At 41.3% G+C, this 26,636-nt stretch overlaps 1 long non-coding RNA gene across 1 annotated transcript in view; it reads right to left on the bottom strand.

Moving 5' to 3' along the window:
• The window catches only part of LOC142070972 (uncharacterized), a 248,680-nt gene that overhangs the window by 190,853 nt on the left and 31,191 nt on the right, over nt 1-26,636 (bottom strand). The window contains exons 2-5 of the long non-coding RNA XR_012666921.1: nt 22,480-22,613; nt 21,893-22,195; nt 18,002-18,080; nt 16,770-16,902 (exon numbers count right to left, since the gene is read on the bottom strand). This is a non-coding gene — a long non-coding RNA (uncharacterized LOC142070972). The remainder of the gene's footprint in view (nt 1-16,769; nt 16,903-18,001; nt 18,081-21,892; nt 22,196-22,479; nt 22,614-26,636) is intronic.

Below are 26,636 nucleotides of genomic sequence, written 5' to 3'. Positions count from 1 at the left end.
CGATGAAGGTTAAAAATATAACATGCTAATCTCAAAATTAATTGCCATATCCAGGAAAGAGATACTGGTCTGTTTCATTTTGCTAAAAGCTTACAGTATATGGGCTAGCAAATATTTATTAATTGAATACATTATCAGCATTTCTTTTAAAAATACAGAAAATGCAAGAAAAACCTTCAAATAGTAAAAAAAAAATTAAGGACAAAAGAGACATCATTTGGAAAGGGAAATGAATGCTGCAAGTCTGTGCACCCTGAGCAGAGACTACACTTTATTATTAATCCATGTTTTCTTTGCACATATTTTTGTTTTAATGTAGGATCTGATTCAGACAAAAAGGTAACAATGGTGTTTACACAAGTTTTCTGCAGAGTTTATTCCAAAGATATGGTGCACAGAGCAAGTGATAGTGCGATTTATTAAACCCCTTTCTTCATAGCATATGCAATCACCTCTGCATGCTTAGGGGAATAAACAGAGTGAACTGAAGAGCAGAGTATTGTAATGCCAGTTTGAATTCTGCGTCTTCACTAAAAAAGAAAAGTAACCAAAAAATGTAAATGATACATCTGGTTTCTAAGTAAATGCTGCTCAAGAATGGTTCTAGGTCACTTTCTTTCTGTCTATTGGGTCTATTCAAGTATTTGTTGTTATATTCAGTTAAACAAAATGCCACAGGAAAAGCAGGGATTTGTGACCATGTTGAGACCAAGACAGAGGACACACATATGCTCAGCATCACAGGATATGAATTTTGCTATTCTTGGTTTAAGAATATAGTAGTTACTCAGAAACAGGTATTTTAGACATGCAGAGTCAAATTCTGCTCCCCTCTACACTAATGAAACCCTGAGTGACACCGTTGACTTTGGTAGAGGCACTTGGCTTTACACCTATGTAAATAACAGCAGAATTTGGCTGCAAGATTTTAAATTACTAATTATGTTTGGCTAATAAAAAATAGCTTTCACTCATCATGAAGGATGAGAGTAGCAAAAATTACACAACACAACAATAGATTTGGAGCTCCACTCTCCCAGAATAAAAGAAAAGAAAAATATCTACTCTATCAATTTGAGAACAAAACTGGTTGAGAAGCACTTTGTTAGAGAAATCTTACAACAAGTGCCCCTTCGCCACCTGCCCCAGCACCATCCTAATCTCTGAAATTCTGGCACAAGGCCTGGAAGAGTATATAAAAAAAAAAAAAACACTTACAGTTTAGTAGTTCATAACTGACTTTTTACTGAAAGTTTTAAATGGAAGTTATGTTTGAGCAGATGTAGCAAATGTGCTAGGAGAGTATATAGAGGTGTCTAGGACAGAACACGACTCCTTGTAAAGGATATTTTTCTGATGTCATTTCCATAGGATAAGGCTCCTTCCCTGGCCCCCAAAGTGTCTCTGCTGCGTTGGTATAACCCTGTTCTACCATCCTATTCTAGCTACTAGCTTCAATACAGGCAATCCAGGCTATTGCTTAGATTAGGAAATTGAGGCTATTGCTTAGATAATGCAGCAGTGCAATGAATTAACAAGATGAATTGCAAGGTATAGTATAGCAGGGCTCTGCGAAACAATTAAACTCTGGAGACAAGAATGAATTTTTATATTCCTATATTTTAGAGGTCTGAATCCTGTAAGTCTTTACTCACATGACTAGCCTGCATTTAGATCAGTGGGCATGTGCAATATCAGGCCCTACATTACTACAAACGGCATTTTACCCCCAGCTAGCCAAGGTCAACTACTAATCTAATCCAGCCAATGTAAAACTAAGTTATGGCTAGATTGTGCCTTTAGTCATAGCCCTCAGTGAGTGACAGTGTATAAATTGCACCACCCCAGAAGGCCCTGCAGGCACTATGCGTTACAGACATCACTCTGAAGCATAGTTCTTCCAGGGCTCCCCGGTTGCACATGGGAGGGTGGCAGTAATCCACTGTAGCCTTTGACTGATCACAGTGTCCTCTCCACCAATCCTTACATTCAGACAGCTCTGTGGACTGGCTCATAAAGGCCATGTGTGTGCTGGGGGAGAGGAGAGGAGTTGGGACCCTCGCTCTACCCTTCCTAGCCCACTTGCTCACACAGGAGAGTAACAGGGACGTAGATCCTGGTCTTCTCTCAGCACCCAGGGCATGGTGAAAGCAACTCTTATGTGTTTGCAGGTGGGTTGGGGCCCTACTTCTTCCTGCTCCTCTGTGTGGTGGTGTAAGTCCCAACAACAGTCAATCCCTTAATGAAGGGTAGAATCAAATGGAGCTTTTTTGGCCAATATGAGAAAGGTCTGAAGGACACTGCAACCCCTTGTTTCAGGTAACTGTTAGTTCAGGGAGTGAGCTATTCAGCTCTCATTCGCTTAGGTTCTTTGAACTGCCATGTACTAAAGTACACTTTTCAAGAATGGTACTTCCCAGGAGAGAAGTCTGATTGACAGTCATCAGAACTTCACATGAATGCGCTTCCCCCCGCCCCGGATAGGTTGGACTACACTAAGAACATTTCTTTTTCTCTAATGGTGTTGCCAAGGATGTCAATTTTCAGAGTAGCAGCTGTGTTAGTCTGTATCCGCAAAAAGAAAAGGAGTACTTGTGGCACCTTAGAGACTAACAAATTTATTTGAGCATAAGCTTTCCGGAGCTACAGCTCACTTCATTGGATGCATTCAGTGGAAAATACAGTGGGGAGATTTATATACATAGAGAACATGAAACAAGGGGTCTTATCATACACAGTGTAATGAGAGTGATCACGTAAGGTGAGCTATTACCAGCAGGAGAGAAAAAAACAAACATTTGTAGTGATGATCAAGGTGGGCCATTTCCAGCAGTTGACAAGAACATCTGAGGAACTGTGCTGGGGTGGGGGGAATAAACATGGGGAAATAGTTTTACTTTGTGCAATGACCCATCCACTCCCAGTCTCTATTCAAGCCTAAGTTAATTGTATCCAGTTTGCAAATTAATTCCAATTCAGCAGTCTCTCGTTGGAGTCTGTTTTTGAAGTTTTTTTGTTGAAGAATTGCAACTTTTTGGTCTGTAATCGAGTGACCAAAGAGATTGAAGTATTCTCCGACTGTTTTTTGAATGTTATAATTCTTGACGTCTGATTTGTGTCCATTTATTCTTTTACATAGAGACTGTCCAGTTTGGCCAATGTACATGGCAGAGGGCATTGCTGGCACATGATGGCATATATCACACTGGTAGATGTGCAGCTGAACGAGCCTCTGATAGTGTGGCTGATGTGATTAGGCCCTATGATAGTGTCCCCTGAATAGATATGTGGACACAGTTGGAAATGGGCTTTGTTGAAAGGATAGGTTCCTGGGTTAGTGGTTCTGTTGTGTGGTTGCTGGTGAGTATTTGCTTCAGGTGAGGGGGACTGCCCGTAAGTAAGGACTGGCCTGTCTCCCAAGATCTGTGAGAGTGATGGGTCGTCCTTCAGGATAGGTTGTAGATCCTTGATGCATTGGAGAGGTTTTAGTTGGGGGCTGAAGGTGATGACTAGTGGCGTTCTGTTATTTTCTTTGTTGGGCCTGTCCTGTAGTAGGTGACTTCTGGGTACTCTTCTGGCTCTGTCAATCTGTTTCTTCACTTCAGCAGGTGGGTATTGTAGTTGTAAGAATGCTTGATAGAGATCTTGTAGGTGTTTGTCTCTGTCTGAGGGGTTGGAGCAAATGCGGTTGTATCGTAGAGCTTGGCTGTAGACAATGGATCATGTGGTGTGGTCTGGATGAAAGCTAAAGGCATGTAGGTAGGCATAGCGGTCAGTAGCTTTCCGGTACAAGGTGGTGTTTATGTGACCATCGGTTATTAGCACTGTAGTGTCCAGGAAGTGGATCTCTTGTGTGGACTGGTCCAGGCTGAGGTTGATGGTGGGATGGAAATTGTTGAAAGCATGGTGGAGTTCCTCAAGGCTTCTTTTCCATGGGTCCAAATGATGAAGATGTCATCAAAAACCAGTCGGAGAACACTTCAATCTATTTGGTCACTTGATTACAGACCTAAAAGTGGCAATTCTTCAGCAAAAAACCATCAGAAACAAGACTCCAAAGAGACTGCTGAATTGGAATTAATTTGCAAACTGGATACAATTAACTTAGGCTTGAATAGAGACTGGGAGTGGATGGGTCATTGCACAAAGTAAAACTATTTCCCCATGTTTATTCCCCCCACCCCAGCACAGTTCCTCAGATGTTCTTGTCAACTGCTGGAAATGGCCCACCTTGATCATCACTACAAATGTTTGTTTTTTTTCTCTCCTGCTGGTAATAGCTCACCTTACGTGATCACTCTCGTTACTCTGTATATGATAAGACCCCTTGTTTCATGTTCTCTATGTATATAAATCTCCCCACTGTATTTTCCACTGAATGCATCCGATGAAGTGAGCGTTAGCTCCCGAAAGCTTATGCTCAAATAAATTTGCTAGTCTGTAAGGTGCCACAAGCACTTCTTTTCTTTTTAAGGATGTCAGTGTTAGACCACATAGGAATTGCCAGACTGGCTTAAACCAGTTTCCTAGAGTGGCCAGCAACAAAAGCTTTCAGAGCACGGATGGCAGGTACCATAGGCCAGGGCGAAACAGCCGAGCATGGCCCCACCCACGCTCCACCCCTAGGCTCCCTCCTGGCTGCTTCCAGTTCTGCTCTTTCATGGCCCAGGCTGGGGTTAGGGTGGGCTGGCCTGCTGCCGGGACGGGGGATGGCTGGGGCCAGTGCTCACAAGGCCCGGGGCTGGGGCTGCACCATCCGGTTCTCCGGGGCTGGGGAAACTCGGATGGCCCGGGGGGCTGGCGGCCACGGTGGGGTTGCTCTGGGCTCCGGTTGGGGGGTTGCGGGGGTAGTTGAGGAGCAGAAGGGGAGGGGCCTGGGGCTAGCCTCCCACAATGGCCAGTTCACCCACCTCCCATATTTCAGAGGAAGCACACCCACACGCACATAAAATCTAATGTTACAATTTAGCACTAGTACAAGAGGGTGGGGATAATCTTAATTTTTCCCAGTATAGATGTACCCCAAAAGTATTACTGTGCATATACTATTGTTAAATATTGTTACTATTTATTCACTTAGTATCAGACAGGGATTCCACTCAAGCCCCTTGACTTGGCAGTCGATGTCAAATCCACTGCATACCTGTGTTGATCAGGCAAGGTCCTTATTCTTGCTGGGCCTCTGTTCTTCCATCAGTAAAATACAGCTAATAAAAACATCTTGAATTTTCACCTGCACATCTCTTTACAAAGTTGTAATGGCATTACAACTAATGTCATTTTACAGATCATATAACTAAACCCAGATTACAATCCATGTGTCTGAAAGCCTCTCTAGTCTACAGACAAAAATATGGATCAAACACATCATATCCCTGCCCCTAATTTCCTATGGGTCTGTCAACTCTGGTGTCCTTAGCTTGAGTTAATTGATTGCCATGTCACTCAAAGTACCTAACATTTTTGTACATGCTGGTCTGGACCACCCCAGCACAAAAACATCTGTGGAGTGTCCATAGTAGTGTGTACAAATGTGCTAGTTACTTCAAATTAATTAATCAATCAACTAGAGTTTTAAAAAAAAACCAAAAAACCCTAATGTAGACAGACCCTATGAGAACTTGGGCAAGTCACTTTACAAAACCATTTTACATTGTACAAATGCACAGTTAAGGTCATCCAAACAACCCTTCACCTCCCCTGCCCCACTTTTTTCCATCCCCAATAGCACCGCTCTGAAGACAAGCATGAACTCTGAGAAACTTTGTTATGCAACAGGTTTCTTTCATTAGCTACTACAAAAATGTTATCATTTTAATCTTAATGAACCTGTGTGATGGATGAATATAGCTGGCTCAGCGCTTCTGTTTGTTCGAAGGAGGAATTATGGGTCAAACATAACGTTGTTTGGGTTTTTGGAAATGTAAAACTTTAAAAGTGACCTGAAGAGGGGAAATTGGGTCTCGAACTCTTTGAACCCCTTGTTTCTTTGTGATGTATATAGAAGGGTTGAAAAGTTTGCTCAAAAAGCAAGGGAGGGTTTTCTGCTGGTCTTTTTCTTTTTTTTAGTACATTAAAAATTCAGATAATCTACCCTGAAAGATTAGACATCCCCTGACAACTGGTGAAATGGTCATGTCAATGAGAAATCTGAACAACCGAGAGAACAGAATGTGTAGTCATACTGTTTCAGACTTGTTTTTATTAGCACTTATTTAACTTCAATACCAAATAAACGCTGATGAGAAAGGATGTCTTAATTAAAGAGTCACCCTTTTGAGAACTCCAAATAAACATCTGAAATTCCCCAAGGAAGTTCTTTCATAAGCAAAAGGTTAATTACATTTCAGTGGGTACCTCTGGTTAGAAGGCTATTTTTTCTGCTGCTCAGTTACAATAAGAGTAAATTAAAGGTTTTCAGGATTTCAGGGTTTTGATTGATGTGTCCATTAATTCACTTTTTCAAACTGAGGTGGAATAAGGTTTTAAATATTTTATTAATCATTTGTGTTTTTCTTGAAGTTCTCCTTTATTATTTTGATTTACTGAATTGGGTGGTTGTGAATGGTCCTGATTGTTGTGGGGTCCTGGCACCCATAGCACTCCCTGCTAGCCAACGATAGCACTGCCGGACTCATTTTCCCTCCTCAGGGTGGATCTGCTCAGCTTTCCAGATACCCATCTGTTCTGGAGATGTAGCTTTGCCCTTACGAACTCAACCCCTTCAGTGTTAGCAAAAAGTCCACCTAAAAATTCCCAACTTTTCCGAGCCCTGATCCGGACTACTTGTAAGACACTTTCCCTGCTCTGGTATAGAGTACTGGGCCCCCAGGCTGGTTCCCCCAGAACACCCACACTCCTGAGTGACATAGTTATACCATTCTAACTCCTAGTGCAGACAGCACTATGTCAATGGGAGGACTTCTCCTGTTGGCATAGCTACCACCTCTCAGGGAGGTGGAATACCTATGCTGACAGGAGAAGCTCTCCCATTGGTGGTGTAGCATCCTCACTAAGCAGATCTCCTTTTGATGATGTTTATAGAAGGAAGCCCTACGTTTTGATTTCTTTTCTTTTAAAATAAGAAATTTCTTTTTATATTCTAATCATGTACATTACAAATGTCACCATTTACTGCAAAGCATTAACAAGGAACTTTATGTTTATTATTAAACAAGTGAAAATTTAACCCGTCTAAGTCATACTGAAATGGAGATCTGTTACTGCCTGCCACCAGCCCAAACCCACACGCTGCACTTTCCTCGGAATCATGGTGAAAAAAGAAAGGCACCAGCATAAAATACTTTATCAGACACCAAACTTTTGGCAGAAAGTCAGAACTATCTTGTGGGAAAATGCATAACTCTTAGCTCTCACTCTCTCTTTTCCTGACACTGTACATCACCCTGTTCTACCTCCCTGATACTGCTAAGCTTCTATTTCATACACTTGCACAGGATAACAGACATGCATTACATTATTTCCCTTATGTTCTTTTTTGAAACCCAAGTCTATTAATTTGTTCTCCTTATGTCAGCCCCAGCTCAGTCTGCTGAAATCATTAAATAGGTCTATCTGCTAAGCGAAGCCATGTTTAGGCAAAAATTCTTCTTGAAGCAAAAATAAAGTACTTATGGCTGAATGATGTTTCCAACCATTAAAAAAACAAGATAAAACAATTTTAAAAGGAAGATGATGTTAACCCACCTGAACAACCTAAAAGGAAACAAATCCTGGATTCTATTTTAATCTGAAGTATCATTTTTCTCCACAATGTGTGGAAGACGGGTCAGAGACTCAAGTTAGATTTACAGGTTTTACACAACTGCATAAGCAAGTACCAGTAAGGCAGCCTCTGTCTATGTCAGGACAGCAGTTACATTGCAACTGTGGAGGAATGGGAGTTTAGTACAAAGTCATTATCAGACACCTATTACAAATTCAATATGTGTTGCCCATAACATATGTAGGATTTCTCCTTCCTGTATATCATGTCCCAAAATACAATGCATTTCTGAGGCAGGGGTGAATTTAAAAGGAAATATTTTATTGAAAAACCGTTTTCCCGATATAGGTAAATGGCACGTAAAGTAGAAAACATTTTACAACCACCCATAAAAGCACACTTTAAAATGTTCTTAGGATTCAGATTTCATGCCAAGGAAATGAGATAGAATAGAATATCCCAAGCAGGAAGGTTGTCTGGTAGACACTATTCATCACTAGAATTTTTCATATGGCAGAAGAAGAAAACATTTTTTAAAAAGTTAAACACTCCCATCATCAAATCTGTAATGCTACATATTGCTTGTGAAATAATCACAGTTAAGATAAATTTGCCAATGCATTATTTTCTGTCTTTCATAGCATGGTGAGGTATTATCTTGCAGCTAAATGTCTGACATTTCACGTCTTTTTTACAAAATGTCAAAGTTTTTTTTCCAAGAGATTTACATTAAGAGCCAGGTTCTGTCCCCCCATGTGCAAGTAAATTAGTAATACATAGAATAATTAATAGTAGTAGCCTTTTACTAAGCATACTATTAGTAGACGGGTTGCGTAGATTTCTATAGACAGAGAGTGGGTACACTTAAATAGCTTCTTCTGCACTTAGAAGCATTGCCATTGCTACCAGTATTCCCCATTATAAGTGCTAGGAATCGGTCTCAGACCTGCAGAATTTTTCAAAATAGAAGAAACTTTTTATTTTTGACCACTGTATTTAGTTTGGATCTGTTGATGCATAGGTAAACCCCGGAATATCAATCCAGTATGTTTTAATGGCAAATGTACATGCACTCATTACTTGATTTCCCACTCTCCCAAAGATCTGACTATTTTGAAGTGTTCAAGGATGTGTTCACTTGGCCACGTATCTCTCTGCTACTTGGCAGCGGCCATCACAAGGTACTTAGAGACTGGTAGCAAAACCCTCCTACACTCCATATCACCAGTGTAAAAGTTAACAACTCATTACTGCATGCAAACATTAACAACTGGTGAGTCTTATTCTGGAAACCTTGACAGATTGCACTTGTTCACTGCCTTGCAGGAATAATCCAAACTGTCAATACAACTGCTATTAGCATAACAATATAAAAAAACAATGTAAGAAACACCATGGACAAGCAGCCTGCTAAGAGCATGCTCCTTGGTTGTGCAAATCCCAGAAGGAGCAATGATCCTATTATTTTATCATAAAGATTAGAACAAGTAGTTCAAAACAGGATAAGAGACAAAATATGAGTAAACCTCTCCACTTAAGAGTTGACTCACCCCTCTCCTCCTGAAACCTATATAAGGCAAGAAATGGATTTATCTCATACATAATGTCAGATAAATGGCTTTCTGTGCAGATCCACCTTAAATCCTTTCATTTTTTATTCCCTTAAAGCTTCACATCCCAGCTGGCATGCTCCAATCCTATAAATGTCTCAACATAATACACCATCATTGTTTGATGTATGGGCTTCCATTTAGAGCACCATGTCCAAAGAATATTTCTTCATGCTCGAACGACTCATCTATGAGGAGATTAATCTCTCTGGGGGAGAAATCTGGGTCTCTCCTATGGAAGCAAGTTGCTATGTGCACATTAACAGCAGCAGATCTCTCTGGAGTTCTTAATATTCAGGGAACTGCTCCGATCTGCCATAAACATCCTTTTGTCCTTCCCTCACTTAGTGTCATTCTCCATTATCATTTTCAGCGTGGAAATAAAAATGTAAAGCTACCCTTTAAAATAATATGATGAAGTGGCACCCACTGAGGGCACTAATTTTTAACTAGTAAGCCTGTCTGCCATTCTTTTTAAGGGTCTGTTTAAGCAGCCTTACCTATTATTTTTAGTGTACAGCCCCTGCCAAGTGGATGCAGTCAGCTGACTCACTGATGAGGTCATGGCTTTTTATTTAGCTCATCTTTCCCCTTGAAAGGGCTGAGGGTGGGGAGGATTAAATCCAGTACCCATGCTGATTGCCATCACCCTTAGCTCCTCCAACAAGGTACAAATTAAGGGGCTACCTCTGCTTTTACAGAGAAATCAAGGCAAAACATGTAGACATCCCTGGACTTGCAGAAGTTTCACTTTCTTGTTAGCCAGAAAGAGAATCCCAAGCTGAGCATGTATTCCAAAAAACAGAGCCTAAGTTCTCTTGCTCCTTTCTGTCAAGTAGTTTTAGAACCATGCTTTTATATTCACTCTGTGAAAGAATGAATAGCAATGAGAACAGAATTATAAATAGTTACTGATTAATTAACTCATCCTACAAGCAGCTATTAAAAGGACCAGACACCACATTCTTCCAAAAAGCAGAACAGCTCAAAGCACTTACGCTCAAAGTCACAAACAAATTTGTGGCTATTGTCTTCTTTTGAAACCTATCAGAAAACCAAGTCTTTATCAGACAGCTCTATCAAGCAATCTAAAGCTATTAATTAATGCACCAATGTTTTTGCTACAACATTTAATTTGCTCTCTAAATGGTGGTTATGATTTTAGCCCTTTGCTCCTTTTATTTTTGTCTGTGTGATATACATTACACTTGAGAGAATCCTCTGTCCATATGTCCACAAATTACAGTGGACATATGGCAGCACACAGAAAAACAGTCTTTTGTGACTGTTATAAAGGAGACATTACAGAGTCCCTGCATTTCTATTAACATTCAGTCCAGTTTGGATCTCATCTCTGATCTTTATCAACTGGCTTGATTTATTTTAATTGTAGGGCCACCCTATCAGGCTATAAGTAATTCGCAAATTGTTAAAGGTATCCTATTACTATTGCCTGTAACAGGTATAATTTAATGAGCTAATGATCAAGGAATGTCGGTCATTGTTACAGGAAAGGAGTATATGCTATTTTGTTTTTAAAGAACGTATTAATGCTAATTTTCCACTAGTTCTCAGTATATAATCAATAGGGTTGCAGGAAATATTAACAATCTTTAAAAATCTGTTAATGAAAAGTTTTCGAATTTCATTCTGAATTCACAAAAATGGTCTAATTTCACAAAAAAACCTGTAAAATCTGAAGTTTTTGAACTGAATCAGTTCATTTTTTAATCAAAATAGGTCAGTTTTTCATTTAAAATAGTCCTATTTTTAACAAATGTTTGGAATTTTGAGTTTTGAAATTTCAGACAGGTGAGGAACAGTTTTAGGATAGAAACCTGCAAAGACATGTGCTTTCCTGCAATGAGTGCAGGGGACTGGACTAGATGACCTCTTGAGGTCCTTTCCAGTGCTATGATTCTATACTGTGATACAGCATGGCCAGAAGGCAGCAGGAGAGTGATATAGGAGAGATATGCAAGTCCCAGGATGAGGAGAAGTCTTATTCCCTGTAGAGGGAAGAAAGATTTCTATAGATTAATTAAAAGCACCTGAAGCCAATTAGAGCACCTGAAACTAGTCACCTGATAAAACCCACCCGCTTCAATCAGCCAGGAGAAGGACTTGGAGCAGAGGAGAGTTTGGAGAAGTGCCGTGGCTGGCTAGAAGACCAAGACCCTAGGTAAAGAGACACCTGTCTTGTGCAGAGAGCAGGAGAGGGCAGGAAGCCCCACAAGCTGAAGAGCAGGAGTGGGAAGGAGCACCTAGGAAGGAAGCACTAGTTCAAGTGGTTTACCGCTGGAACCCGGAGTACAGGGCAGGCCTGGGTCCCGCCCTCTCCCCTACCCTTCTTTGGGTTACTACTGGGACAGTAGATACCCTAGTTCAGGGGCAGACAACTGCACCCCGAACCCCCACCCACCCACCAAGAAGAGGCCGCGTGGGACCCATCATAATCATACCAGCAATTTGCCACAATATATTCTGATACACCACCAGTCATTCCTCAAAATTCTCATGAAAAGTGACATTTCTGGGTTTAAGAACAGGCTAGAACAGATTTCTTTTTCCTTGAAAGTGTTCCATGTGGTTTTGCACACCAGTGATAAATCACCGATGAGCAAAGATCAAAGGTGTCAGAAGTTTTATTCAGATGGGTACCTGGATGATTAGATGCATATCCAAATGGGCATGCCTTTCTGGGAGCTTCTTTTTTCCTTAATGTTATTCTTAACATTTTCCATGCCATGCTTTTAAGAGAGAGTTTGTTCTCAATCTCCTGAGGAGTAGCGGGTGATAAAACCAGTCACGGATTCTTTTCTCAGATACACTCTTAGTAAGAAGAGTCACTCCACATGAACACAAATGTATGAGAGAGGAAAATTTGTTCCCATGTTCACAATTGCACAAAGAGTTCTTCTGTGTTTTTTAAGAGATTATGGGCCAGATTATCTATTATGTCCAACTTCCATTAGGGATTCATCTATGGGCCAGCCCGAGGTGCAGGTTAGGGCAGCCGTATGCTGCTCTAACACGTGCTAGCCATCAATAGGTCCCAAGAGATCACTAGCCAGCTGGGAATTGCTGGAGTGCATCATGCTCCTGCCCCTACACCCCTGTCTGCCCCAATACACAGCCTGCACTGGGAAGGAGATGCAGGAGACAGCTCTGCCAGAGGATCCCACACACCAGATGAGACCCCAGCAGGGAATTTGCAGTTAATCTGCGCTCCATTGGTGTTTCCTAAATGGCACAGAACAAGCAGAACATCTCCTGTGAGCCTAAACTGTCTTCCAAGGAAATCAATGATGAAACTCTTACTGACTTCATTTGGAGCTAATATTGTCAAGTGCAAAAATATATTTATGATTATAAAACCAAAAGGAAAGCAGTACTATTGGGCACTTAACAGGGTCATTTTTCTATGAAGGCTTATATATAAATTCAGACAGGAAAAAAAGAAATGGGATAGACTTCTAATTCTGGGGCTGTGAACAAGACGCAGTAAAGGGCCTAATTCTGCTCCAATTTATGCTGTGTGAATCAGGAGTAGCCCCATGGACATTAATGAGTTACACCAGTGCAAAGATGGTGTGAGGGAGAAGATTCAGTCACACCAGTGGTTCCAGAGGCAGACAGACAGACAGCTGTACATGTGCCGCACTGTTGTTAATCTACTTGTAGAACATTTACTAACTCAGTTTCCTCAGAACATTTCTGAAGGTAAAGTAATAAATAAAACAAACACAAAAACAAAACAGAAGTATTCCCTAAATTGTTAAATAAAACATCCCAGGAAAGTGCAGCACTAATGGGTCTGAAAAACTAAGCAGCAACATCTTCTCAAGTGAACATGACATCATGTACATTGACTGGTTTAAAATTTTATGCGGTTACACACCACACATTTCAGATTAGAATAGTAACACGTCCTTCACGTGCTTCCTTACACACAGCAGCTACAGGGCCCTGCTCCATTCCCTGTATTTATTAACACACCATTTCTACCTTAATGCTTTCCAAGCCGATGACAAGGGATGGTTGCCAGGTAAAGTAAGCGAGGATTAAAGCTACATTTCATGTGCCCAGTAACAATAGTTACCTGGCAACAAGTATTCATTTTTTCCCTAAAACAGGTTATATATCCAAACTGTACATACTGAATTCATTTCCAAATTTAAATGTAAAAATATATAAACTCTGACTTCAGAACTGGAGTCCAAATGGTTTTACCACAATGGTCTGGTATGGGGAGATGATCTATTTTATAGCCTGTGATGACACAGTTACAAAGGCATTGGGGTGGGCTTTTGGGACAACACAGGAGTGCTTCTCCTGTAAAGGGAGGAAGCAGCTCTGCTTTCACCCACACCTACCTTGGGACAGCGTGACACACATCTTGGGGCTTGGGATCAAAAGAAATTTCGAACAAGGCAAAGCTCAATGACATAAAAACTCACTAATATTCCATGCAGCTATACTTGCTGGCACACAATTTGATCACAAGCCCCAAGGTGTGAGGGCATGTCAATGTCATTGAGCTCTGCCTTGTTTGAAATTTCTTTTGCAACAAATGAAATGTCTTTATATGGAAGAACCAAGGGGGAGGGCAAAAGAAACCATGGAGAGACCCTGCCTTCTCCAATTCCTACCTCAGGAACCCTAAGATCCTCGTCATATACCTGGGGAAAGAAGGTCAGGGGTAGGACTAGCAGAAAAGAACAATTCCACTTTGTGAAAAATTGAGATTTCAAAAGTTGTTTCCATTCCAATTCTAGATGAAAAAGATCTTCCTTTAGATTCTTTTTTTTGTATGGAACAGCATCAGACACAGAGGGGCAGCAACACCGTAGGCACAGGAAAGTGTTGCCTTTCCAAACAACCTGACTTCCCCCCACCCATGCTCCACACCCCATCCTGTCTGCTGTTCCCTAGGGGAGGCAGGCTGGGGGCTGTGGTGCACCTCCCGGGGCCGTGCCGCGCTATGCCACCAGTCCCTCCAGCCCTGGGCCCTGGGCCACTCCAGCCGAACCACCTGCCCAGGGCTGGAGACGCTTTGGCCGAGCTGCCTGCCCAGTGCTGAGGCTGGCAGCTTGGCCGGGGGATGCCTTCACGGATGGGGGGCATGCTGGCTGGGGGTTGGTCCCGGCGGTGCGGCCCAGGGCCACGCTGCCCGGCTCTCTGGCGCTCCAGGGCCACGGGCCAGCAGCCACAGTGGGGAGGGCTGGGGGTGCTGGGCAGGGGCCAACATCTACAGTGGGGACTGTAGGTGGAGGGTGCGGAAGGGGCGGGGCCTTAGGCGGAAGTGGGGGGCTGGGGGCTAGCCTCCTCCAAGCCAGGGGTTCACCCCACCGCCCACGCACAAAGAGCTCAAAGTGGGCAGGAGAGGTCCGGCTCATCCCCGAGCCTAGGTTTAGAGCTGGAGCTCTTCCTCTGACCGCTGGGATTTAAAAAAAAAAGAGTCCAACTACCTAGTTGGCATTTTTACCATTTCTCTCAGCACTAGGGCTGAGAGTAGGGGAGGGGCAGGTGGGAAGCAGTGGGACATGCAGTGGTAACGGAGCCGGGGTCATATCACTAGAATGATAACTGAAAAGAGTTAAAATTAAAAAAAAAAAAAGAATTGTAAATGACCCAGCAGTCAGTCTGGGATAACTTATTACCTCGGTCCTACGAGCTACCAATGATGAGGCCTGCATTTTTACATGCATGTGTTTAAAAACATGCCCTTTCGTAGAAGTATAGTAAAGAGATTATTTCATTATAGGGCCTGCACTAAAGCAGCTGTCTATAGAATATTTCAGTTGCCTGCATCCTATCACCCAGGGTGCAGCCAGACCATGTGTTCAGCACAGCATATTAGATAAGTTCATGGAGGATAGGTCCATCAATGGTGTGACCAAGTGGGACTGTTCTTAATGTTTCCTCTGAATACTGTAGGGGTGCCTCAGTTTCCCTTATGCATTTCTTTCAAGTCTCTAGGTGGTGGGATAAGGGCGTGTAATAGTTGTAGAGCAAAGGGCCAGTGTACATAATTGGCTGACACTCTGTCTCCTGGCAACTGATGGCCTGGGCCCTTCCCCCCTGCAAGGTGACAGCTAAAGGTGTTGGAGAACCAAGGATTAGGTAACCTCCTGGCCCGGGAAAGGGACAAAGCCCAGAGGAGGAGGGGGTGGAGAGTGAGTCAGTTGGGGGCTGGCTGGGGACGTGGAGTTAAGTGCAGATGTGGTGGTCTGGCTCACTGCCCCCCGTAATGGACCTGGCTGAGGGGTCCTGTTCTCTCTACCTACAAGCTCTGTTTTAGACCGTGTTCCTGTCATCTAATAAACCTCTGTTTTACTGGCTAAGATTCATGTCTGACTGCGGAGTTGGGGTGCAAGACCCTCTGGCTTCCCCAGGACCCTGACTGGGCAGACTCGCTGTGGGAAGCACATGGAGGGGCAGAGGATGCCGAATGCTCCAAGGTCAGATCCAGGAAGGCAGAAGCCGTGTGAGCTTCTTGACCTGAAGATAGAGAGGAGACTTCACCAGGGTCCTGACTGGCTTCGTAGGGAGCAGTTCCAGAGCATTGCCCAGGGACTCTGTGACAAATGGCTATTAGCCAGATGGGCAGGGATGGTGTCCCTAGCCTCTGTTTGCCAGAAGCTGGGAATGAGTGACAGAGAATGGATCACTTGATGATTACCTGTTCTGTTCATTCCCTTTGGGGCACCTGGCATTGGCCACTGTCGGAAGACAGGATACTGGACTATATGGACCTTTAGTCTGACGCAGTATGGCCATTCTTATGTTCTTATAACTAAGTGTGCAGGTCAGATTCAGAATAGTTTTTACCACGTTACAGAAATAAGAAGGGATCCTGGTTGAGGACAAAGCTGGAAGATCTGTCCAACTCTGCTGTGGCCAATATTTATTGTATTATTATTAACTGATCATCATAACACACCAGTGTTTAGATATGGGAGGGGAGAGGGGGGGAAGAAATGATCTAAAAAAAAAAATGAAAATAGATGGATTAGAAAATCCTTCCTGTAGCAGACTGATTGCAGCACATAGGTCCTAAAGATCCCTAGTGTTTTGGATTTTATGGCAGGAAACAGGCAGTCTCATCTGCTGACATCATAAAAAGTGTGTGTGTGTGTATGTATATATGCACGCATGTGTGCACATGTGCTAACTGAAACAAACACTCTCCCTTCAGGCCCAGACTCTCCTCTCTTTTTTCCACATATCCACTTTAAGTCACACACAACCTAAACTGGCTCTCTGTTCTGTTTCTGGACCATCCCCCTCATCTGTATAAGGGAAGATAGGGACTCACAGTGGTATGCCCAGTAGTAGGCAAACCGTTTACATCCCCTCCCAGTTGGACTGTTTCTAGATAAATCTGCACCTGCTAGCTCCTCACCCTGGTGGGTAGATGATTTCCTTACCTTGACTTCCATTCTTCCTTTCTTTCCTTTCATCATTTGCTACGAATTTTGTGGACGTTTCCAACTTGCACTCATCTCCGCATTCGCTGATGCTTGATCCAATGCTAGGGCAGCCATTCCTGTTCTGTCCTCCCTGAAACAGAGAAGTAAAATTTCTGGTGTGATGTTTTCTCTATTTTTTTATCTTCTCATTACCGTTATGCTTCTGTTCTCCTCACCGTATATTCATTGATCCAGTTCCATGTCTTCTTTTTGCCTCTTTCCTGTTGTCTCTCTTCTTTATTGCCCTCACTCCATTTGTTTATTTCCCTCTTCCAGTTTCTCCACATTCTGTCTCCCATCTCCCTCTTGCTATATCCCTCACCTCTATGTGTCTTTTTTTTGTCTTTCTACCCACCCTCCTCAGCTGGTTTCCCCTCTCTGCTCTAAATATTATTATATACAGTTTACAGATGGGTGGAGAGGCATAGCAAGTTTATGTAACCTACCCATCCCACAGTGAGTCATGGCAGACTGAAATGAGACTCAGAGTCCTACCTCAGCCTTTCCTGCTCTAACTACTAGACAACACTCCCCATTTGGGAATTTCAAGGTCTGGAAATTCGTAGTATAATGGATATAGCAAAATGTTCACCTCCATCCATCTGGGAGAAAAATCCCAATGCATAGCTAGAATAGAAATCACAGGGCAGTGACCTCACAGCTGTGAACTGGAGCCTTTTAAAAAGTGTTTAAAGCAGTCTTTATGGTAGTAATTGTTTTTACAATATTTTCACTTTGAGAAAAACCCAGAGTAATTTTTACAACAGCTTAACTAAGAAGCTCAAGGGGTGAGGAGTCACCTGTGCTGTCCCAGTCCACCCCCTTACCCTTTACCTTCAATATGTCGATATCAAAGAAGTTTTAAAATGTACCCTCAAAGTTTCCCTTCCTCCCACTTCAATTTTTGTTTGTTGCTTTGAGATACCAACTTTTACAGAAAAATAAACACACAGAAGGGCTCAGGGCAAAGGTACATTTTGTCTACAGCTTTCATGAAAACATGTTTTTTTCTTGTTAACACCTTGTTATATCCTAAAATCACAATACAGAAAAAACCTGTGAATGAGGCTATATGCATAGACATCAAAGCTTTCTAATAAAATTCACAAAGGAGCATAGCTTTCCCCATATGGTTTCCACTGGTATGTCATCAGAACTTCTTAATGCCTATCAACTTAACTGAAAGTTACCTGCGTAGTCTCCTTTCTCATCATGCTCTGTGCAGACAGCTGGAGCTGACACTGACAGTGGCAAACTATTCCCAACTGGCTGAAAAAAAAAAAAGAAAAGTGAGATATAATTGTTGAAGCCACAGGCTGAGAGAACCGTTTTCCACTAGAGATCACTTTTGCGATCCAACAGGCAGGAGTTCTTCAAGCAAGTCAAAACCACCAGACTTCATGGGTTTATTAAACTACTTAAAAGTAATGAGTCTGTATAGAATCTGGCTTTTTTTTTTGAGGGAGTTTGTTTTAGAAAATATATCACCTTATGATTAATATATTGGCATACTAACACAATGACATTTTTATGAGCATTTTTCATGTGGCCTCTCAGGAGTGGGCCTGGCACATTCCGCACAAGTTGTGCTATCTTTTGGTTTAGAAGTCTCCTCATCACTCCCACCTAATTTACTTCCCACAGAATTGGCTTTTTAATTCCTCATTGATCCATATCAGCAGGAACCATTGATTGCAGAATCAAGACAGGATCCACACCACAGCTACCATGGAGCTCCAGAGGAAATTCCTACAAAACTGTTCTCTGGTGACAACCCAAAGCTGCATGTTGCTGCAGGGCTCTGAGCCATTACTGTGGAATACTGCTTTTTAGGAAGTATTGGCAGCCCCACAAAGGATCCTGGGATGCTTCTGAAACATGACTGCAGCTGTGGCTCTTTGATGGTTAATGAAATCCTCTTTCCCATGAGAAGACAGGTAATGAGGGCAGAAGGGCACTGGAAATTGTCAGGGTTTTAATTTTTTGTTTTGTTTGGCGAGAGGGAGAAAGGAAGCAGTTTGATTGAGATATCCAGCTCTCAAGAGGCTCAGAGAAGAATCCACATTTTGTGGTGCTTTGTAAACCAAAGCAAACGTGAACTGGGAGATGTGAATTCTAAATTACACTAAGCAACACAGAGAGTCCCTAAAGCAGGATTTAGGCCCACTTTAAGGAACCTTAACATTGCTAGAGCTTCAGAAAGATGCCTTAGCGTAACTGAGAATCAGGCCCTGAACCTTTAGAGAATTATGATTAGATGGTGCTGAACTAGAACACTGGATTGAAATCCCTCAAAGCTTAGAACAGTTCAGATCTGAATCTCTGTCTAAAGATTCTTACCCAGTTTATAATAGATTCATAAACACAACACTGGATATACAACTCCCTCAAACTTTGGAGAAGTTCAGCTACAAATCTGAACTTCCCAACATGAGCCCAACACTACCTTGTTTCTGTACAATAACCACTGCCCCCTGGAATGTCTACTTGTGATTGGTAAGGACAAAAGAAAGATGCTGGTGTTTTTCTATTGAATTGAATGTATGCCTTCTTCAATAGCATCTGGGGTTATTATAGCCACGTACTGGGAGTCTCACGTTTGAATGGGTACAATGTCATCGCCTGCTAGGGCTAATGCTTTCTTTATTTCAGACATGTTGGCATTATTTTTAGCACAGCAGGTGTGGAAAAGGTTGATTTGAAAGAAAGAAAAAGAAAATAAAAATAATGAATTATTTATGTGATTTAAATCAAAATGTGCTCAATATAAATGTTTAATCAGGTTTTCACCAGCTCCTCTCCATATGCTCTGTCCTGCTTGATGGCAGATTTCTAATGGAATCACTAAATATATCTTAATAGCTCAGTATATAGTGTGATGCAACTATTTCTGCCCATAGAGTTTCTCCAATTTTGCATTAGACAGGTTAGAACAATGTAAACAATAGGCAGCTCAAAGATTGTTTACAAGATCAATAAAAAGCACCCATGAAATTTCAGCAAGCTTACAACACAGCATATACCTTATGGCCCTATCCAAGTTTTTATTGGGGGACACACATGTGAATACACCAACAGATATGAAAACAGACATACAACATTTGGATAAGGCCAACAGGGAATTTTCTGGGTAGAAACTTACAAGCTGGACTTATCTGAAAGCTTCCTGAATCAGCAGTGATAGAGACTTTACTAATCTTTTTAAAACCCTTTTTCAAAGGGTTCATATTAGGTTTCTGCTTGTTCTTATTTCTTTGCCCCTCCCCAGTTTAACCTATAATTATCTTTTCTAGTTATGCCTAAAAATGAACATCCAGTATGGGCTGTCACTAACTAATAGTGAGAGCAATTCACTGAACAAAACAAAATACCTACAAAGTTCTTCCTTTTCCAGGGTAGTAAGAGGCTGAACTTTTCAGGAGAAGTTCAGTACACTCTTCCTTTTTATACATAACAGCTGTGCCCTGCAGTTTAACAGAGCCCAGCTGCATCTGGTCTCCAGCCACTTAACCCTTTCTGGTCTAGTTCCTCACCGCTGCAGTCCTGGTAGAAAAAAACTGGGTTTTGAACTTTCTAGGAGCCTCCCAGAACGTGTGGGAACAGTACACCTCCTACCAGTAAAAGAAGTGTAGGATTGAAATTGGGGAAGAAAAACATGTCAGTCTGAAAGGATTTTTCATCAGTGTAATGAGTCTAACCTTACAGAGCAGAGGTCTGTAGAATTTAGTAGGGATGGAACTAATAATGTTCTATAGAAGGGTAATAGAGATTTATAGAAATTACTCGATAATCCTACACAATTTAATAGAGAATAATCTCCCTTTTATAACTGTTTTGAACTATCCTATAGAACTCTCTGTAGCAGGGATGCATTTCTCTGTGAAATTCTACACGGTGGTTTAAATAGCTTGTAAAAAGGTTATCCTACTGTATGAACTTCTGTGGACTTTTCTTTAAGGAATAATGGGCTGTATTCATTAATGTCTCTCTTGTGGTCTGTGAAATGTAAATAAGTGGTGAATATTTATAGACATTTGTGACATTACTACAGCATTTAATACCTTTTATACCAAATTATAGATTCATACAAAGGTTAGACATTAACAGCTTTGCTAAAAATGTCTAAATATTTATGAAGTTAGCTACACTTACAGTAGGAATAAATTTGCAAATTTTACTTTTTAAACAAACATTTGAATATATATGAATTTCTGAACGATGTATCAAAATTAGTAGCGAAGGCATATATTCCCTTTGTGACTCAATTTACCTTTTCCATCCACCTTCGCTCATTCATTTCATTTCTCTTCTCTCAAAAGGAACTTTTCTTTTACCTTTTAATATTTTTCCCCTTCATTATTCCCCCTCCCCTCCTGTCCTCTCTGTTCTTCTCTTCACCTTCTTTCTTCACTCTTTCTTCCTACCACCCCAAACACTCTGCCCTCACCTCCCTCCAAACCCTCACTCAGTCCACATTCCCTCCTGGACTTGTGTTTTTTCTACATAGAGTAAAATCTTTTACTGTCTATCTTCAACCACCATCTATCATGCTCTTAAGTGGTATAGTTTTGCAAGTCATGTGATCCTGAGTAACTATGTGACTGTTACTAACCAACCTTAAGTGGTTCATAAAATGGATGAGATACATAACCGCACATAAGAGTAGGTCTGACATCCCATCCAGCAGAGGGCAATGGCACACATGCTACATGTCAAGTCTCTTGATTACAGCAATCCATTTAATACCAATTGCCTCATCTCCTACTCTGTCAAAGCAGTACCAGCAAAGGTAGTAGGGGTCATGTAAATGTGACTGGTGCTACTCTCCAGTTCCCCTTATAGCTATTTACACAAGCCTCTGCTGTACCCAGTCTGTCACTTCAGACAGCGCATTGCTCAGCCATCGTCATGATGAAAACATTTCTCATTATTCCTGTTGCTCTTTTCTTCAGCCATACTGTGGAAGGTACGCACTAAGGCAGGGTGGAACAGTCCAGAAGAATGAAGAATCACCAGCCCAAAGCTTGGTTCTGACACCAGGCCTCTCTTATAGCTCAGATCAGTGCAGAAAAATAACCAACCTCGCAATCCCTTCTAAGGTTTCTTCTGTCCCCAACAGATCTTTCGACCTGTGCCTAGCAAATCCTTTTGTGAGGCCTCAGCAGGTCGGGCAGTCTCTTCTGGGCTGGATACTTTCTTCAAATCTCTTACGCCCTAGTGCTTCCTCCACATGATAGACACGCAATTCATTACTTCATGATGTGCTTCTGACCCAGGGAAGCCCTCGAGCCAGGAGAGTTGAAGACAGCTGCTAGTCTGGCAGAAACTGCCAGGTTTGCTGAGACCCTGCAATGGAGCCAGAACATCAGCAAAAGGAAAGGGCCCTGGGGGAAGAACAGACCTCAGATCAGGTTAGAGCGAAAGGGAGGGGGAAGAGAAGCATCAGGGAGGGAAATAGATAACTTGAATTTCTGATTCCAGGCCAGGGAGATCAGCTGGAGAGCTGCTTGCTCTCAGAGAGTGGAAGCTGAGCTGGATTAGGGGTTACATTGCAGAAGATGGGGAGAGAGGGATGTACGGAAGGGTCTGATTGGGTTGGGAAGGGAAAGGATTGGGAGTCGGCAAAGCACAGGTTTCAAAAGTTTCAGATAATTTCCTTTAAACTCACCCATTATTTAGTACAGAAACATACACAATTCTTAATTCTTTATCCATGGTGCATCATTTACACTTTAGCGCCTCTGTCTTTTAGCCACTATCCATTTTCTACTCGTTTTTCATCACTCTCTCCAATGTGGTCCCCTGCAAAAATTCACCAATCACGTTAGAATACAACCTAATGTAACCCAAGTATTTACCAGTCTCCCCTAGATGTGTTTGACCATAAATATATCAAATACAATGGAAATACTGAAGAAAAATGAGTTATTATCTAGAATAAAACTGGCAAGATAAGGGCATTCACTTCACCTCTTTCTCTACCTGTACAGGTTATCGATCCCTGCTCTCTGTCTTACTGTTAACTACTGTCTTCTGCGTTCCCCCCTTAACAAAGCTTTCCTGGGGATTCATGACGAAACCATCAGTGCTTACATTTCCCTCCCACTTTCTGCACATGAGGTATATAAAAATCACATACTGACACAGCATCCCTCCTCACTATATTTTCTGATATCATAACAGTACTACAGAATCTCTTTTTTTCCTCTTCCATCCTGATCCTTCCTCCTTTCCCTCAATCAGAAACGCGCGCATTTTAGTGCATGAACGTCAGCACAGATTTTTTTTTGTTTCCCATCTGATTTCACTTACCTTTAGAAGAAACCTACATTAATGTCATTTTGTAAAATAAATAAATAAATGTTTTGCAAATATCAAAGTGAATACAACTTGAGTCCCCTTTTTGTCTCCTGAACTCCTTTTCAGTAGCTTCTATATTCCAAGAAAACGAAGACATTAATCTTGAAACAGCTATTTGCGGGCATTTTAACTCCTCTTAGTACTATAGCACTACAAATTAATTGCACTAAAAGATTATGGCCTGATTCTGTACTAATAATGCTTTCTGCATTAAGTAAAATGAGCTGGAATCTTGTTAATTCATTTAAAAAAAGAACGGAGTTGAATCGGCCTTAGCAAACTTTAGTCTGAGCAGTGCATTTTTTATTTTCAGAAAGAATCTGGAGAGCTGAGGCAGTTTGTTTGGTCACCTGTACCATATGAAGCAGTGGATGCAAACAAGAGACCTGCTAAAATTGTAATATTTTGTGGCTGCTGAGAGCACCTGTCACTCACTGTAAAAACTTTTTATTTTTTAACTAAAACTGCCCTCCATTTCCTACAACAGCTAATCACCGTGTAGTCTTTATTGATTTTTCATCGTGTAATATTCACATCAAAGCATTCTTGCCATTCTGATCCTTTTCAGAGTATAACTTAGGAAGGTTAATAGTTGAAGGTCAGCCCTCATCTCTCACCACCTTGTCTGCTGCCATACTTGGTAATAGTAAATGTTCCAGCTGGTGTGGGGGAAGTAGCCTAGCATACCCTATTTGTGTGCCTAGCAGATGTAAAAAGCCTGGTGCAGTGATCTGGGTGCACCTGTTGGTTTGTCACCATCTGCTAGCCAAAATGTTAAAAAGCCACACCCTTAGACAGCCAGCTGAAGAGAACTTAATCTCTTCCCTACAGGCTTCAAAACACAGACCACTGAACACGTCTTACAATAGAGGAAAGGCGAACACAAAGGCACAAACTGTCTGAACTAGGCCTCAGGGGGAACCTAATCTGCTATCATTGTAGGGTTTTGTTTCTTGTGCTAACAAGAAAGAGCTCTTTAAATAAATCTAGATAGTTATTACCTGATAAGAAAGCATGTTATAAACTGCCAATTTTTTTTTAAAAGAAAGGTATTAGGTTAACATGGATACTAATATTAAGTAAATTAAGCTGCAGTGGTATTTTTGAAGACTATTTAGTGATGTGGAACTATTGCAAGGATGCCTGTGTTAGCACTAGCAGCTAATGCGGATGACTTGTAAGCTGAATATCACAATACTTGCTTTGGAAACTGGAGACTGTGTTTAGTGCATGCCGTGACTTTTTCCTATAAACAATTACCTAACTTCCTTGTGTTGCTCAGAGCAACAGAAGCATCAACACCCTCCAAAAAATGTACACTATGTGAAGCCTGTCACTGAAAAACATAAAAATGTCTTTACCACTGAACAAGCTCTATGCCAGCACAAGAAATATACCAAGAACATGAGAAATCTTCACTTATTTAAAAATATTCCAATATTTCAGAAGTTTCCCATACAACTACCTTAATTACCCAGAATAAAATGTTGTATGCTGAGAAAATCAGGAAAAGGGACATGCAAACGCTCTGCATGTTTGCATATAATTTCAGAGAAGGGGTGCTGTTCACTTTTAGTTTAGTGTCCAGTAATTATTTACAGAGTAATGAGGAAGGAATAGGATAGAATTAAGAAATGGAAAGAATAGGCTGAACATTCCTGATACTGAACCCAATTTTGAGTACCTCCTCTGTGTGGTGTATTAGAAACTGGTTAAAAAAAGACAAGCAATAACTTAAGTGTGTTCCTGATCCTGCTTGCAGGCTAGGGGGTTCTGAGGGAACCCATGTGATCTCGGTAGACTGAGTCAGTCAGCAGACAGCCAGTCTGGAAAGAGCCTGCTTAAAGCAAGGTAGGGTGAGTTGTCCTCCTCTGCCGGAAGGAGCAGCCTGTTTTCTCTTTGTGTTTTGGGGTTCTTGTATGTTATCATGCTGAAGTCTAAGAAATAAAGCAGAGTTACATTGCAACTTTCCAGCTAGCGTATTTATGTTTTTATCTAACTTTTCTGTGCATGTGTGCTCTGAACATAACACTGTGAAGTACATAGCATCCTCAATTTCCACAGACTTCAAAAACAGCTGCCTCACTCCCTGGCTTGTCTGCTTCTTCATCAGGCATTTCTGAGCTTTATCCCATGTTGCTCCACACCAAAATTTGTAAAGCCATCACCGTATCCTCTCTTAAATGCCTCCTTAAAATCCATTTCTGCCAAGTTGCTGCCAACTGGCATTGGTTAGGCTATGAGGTATATTTTTCTGCTATACTCTGTTACCTTGTCTTCTTGCTTCATTTGTCTGTTTTGCCTCCCTGTTGAATCCTGCTGAGACCTAGATTGTAAACTATGTTATTTGTCAGCATGGCACAATGGAGCTCTGATTTTTGACTGGCTTTTCTCAGAGCTATCTTGATACAAATATAATACATACAATAATAATGTTGCAAGAGCTGCTTATCACCTATGATATATATTAGCCATATGGAATATTCTTCAAGAGGAAATAATGGAAACCTCACCACTTGAGATATTTAGAACTAGAGGGGACAAAATACCGGAACATCTGCAATAGGGGAATAATCTTTTATTGGCAGGGATTAGATCTTTTCCATCTCTAAATTCTCTGAAGCCACCTAAAGGCAAACACTGGGTGGAAATTTATTAAATTACTGTGAAGCAATCTAAATTTAACAAAAACTAAATATTAACATATATAAATTGCAACTTCTCTCTTTAAAATATGTACAAGATAATTCAGAAAAAAAACATTCGAATGAATCCTTCCGTTAAATTAGTAGTAATATCCAGTGGCTACTTTTCCATTTATACTAATGCTGAGAAACATGAAAAGCTCACTTCGTAATTACAGTTTTTCTTTCAAGAGGTTCCAAGGACACTTAAGGTAGATGCATCTGTGTCTAATCTGGCTTCTTTTTTCCCCATTTCATATCAAAATACAGTTACCAAACCTAAGCTTCCAGCCCTTTCATTTTGACTTCACACTACAATATAGTTCAGTTTTAAAGAATGGAGTATCACAGATCTGCATTAACACCTTTAAGCTAACCATAGTGCATTCTCTTAATTTAATGGTTTCACTTCTGCCCTTAAGCAATATGTATGTAGTTTGTAAACTTGAGACATGTTACCTTTAGGCAATAGGCAATCTCTTTTCAAAGATTAAAGTAGGCAGCATATGGTGGCACTATGCAATATGGAAATGTTCTAAAGGTACACGTTTCCAGCCTCAGTTGTACAAGCCCAGTTTTAAATAAAACATAATGTCATATGGTTTATGCTTAAACACTGCAGTAGAAAATACTGGCTATATGGTCATCTTCTAAACAACAAAAGGAACAGTTTACACATGTGCAGTCAGAAATCCATTGTCTATATACATACACGTACACACGAGTCACCAACTCTCTTTCAACACATTAAATAATTAATAAGGTGGCAGAGTCCATTTAA

This window comes from Caretta caretta, chromosome 2 (assembly GCF_965140235.1).
Source record: "Caretta caretta isolate rCarCar2 chromosome 2, rCarCar1.hap1, whole genome shotgun sequence".
Lineage (NCBI taxonomy): Eukaryota > Metazoa > Chordata > Testudines > Cheloniidae > Caretta > Caretta caretta.
This window is presented reverse-complemented; position numbering and strand designations above follow the sequence as displayed.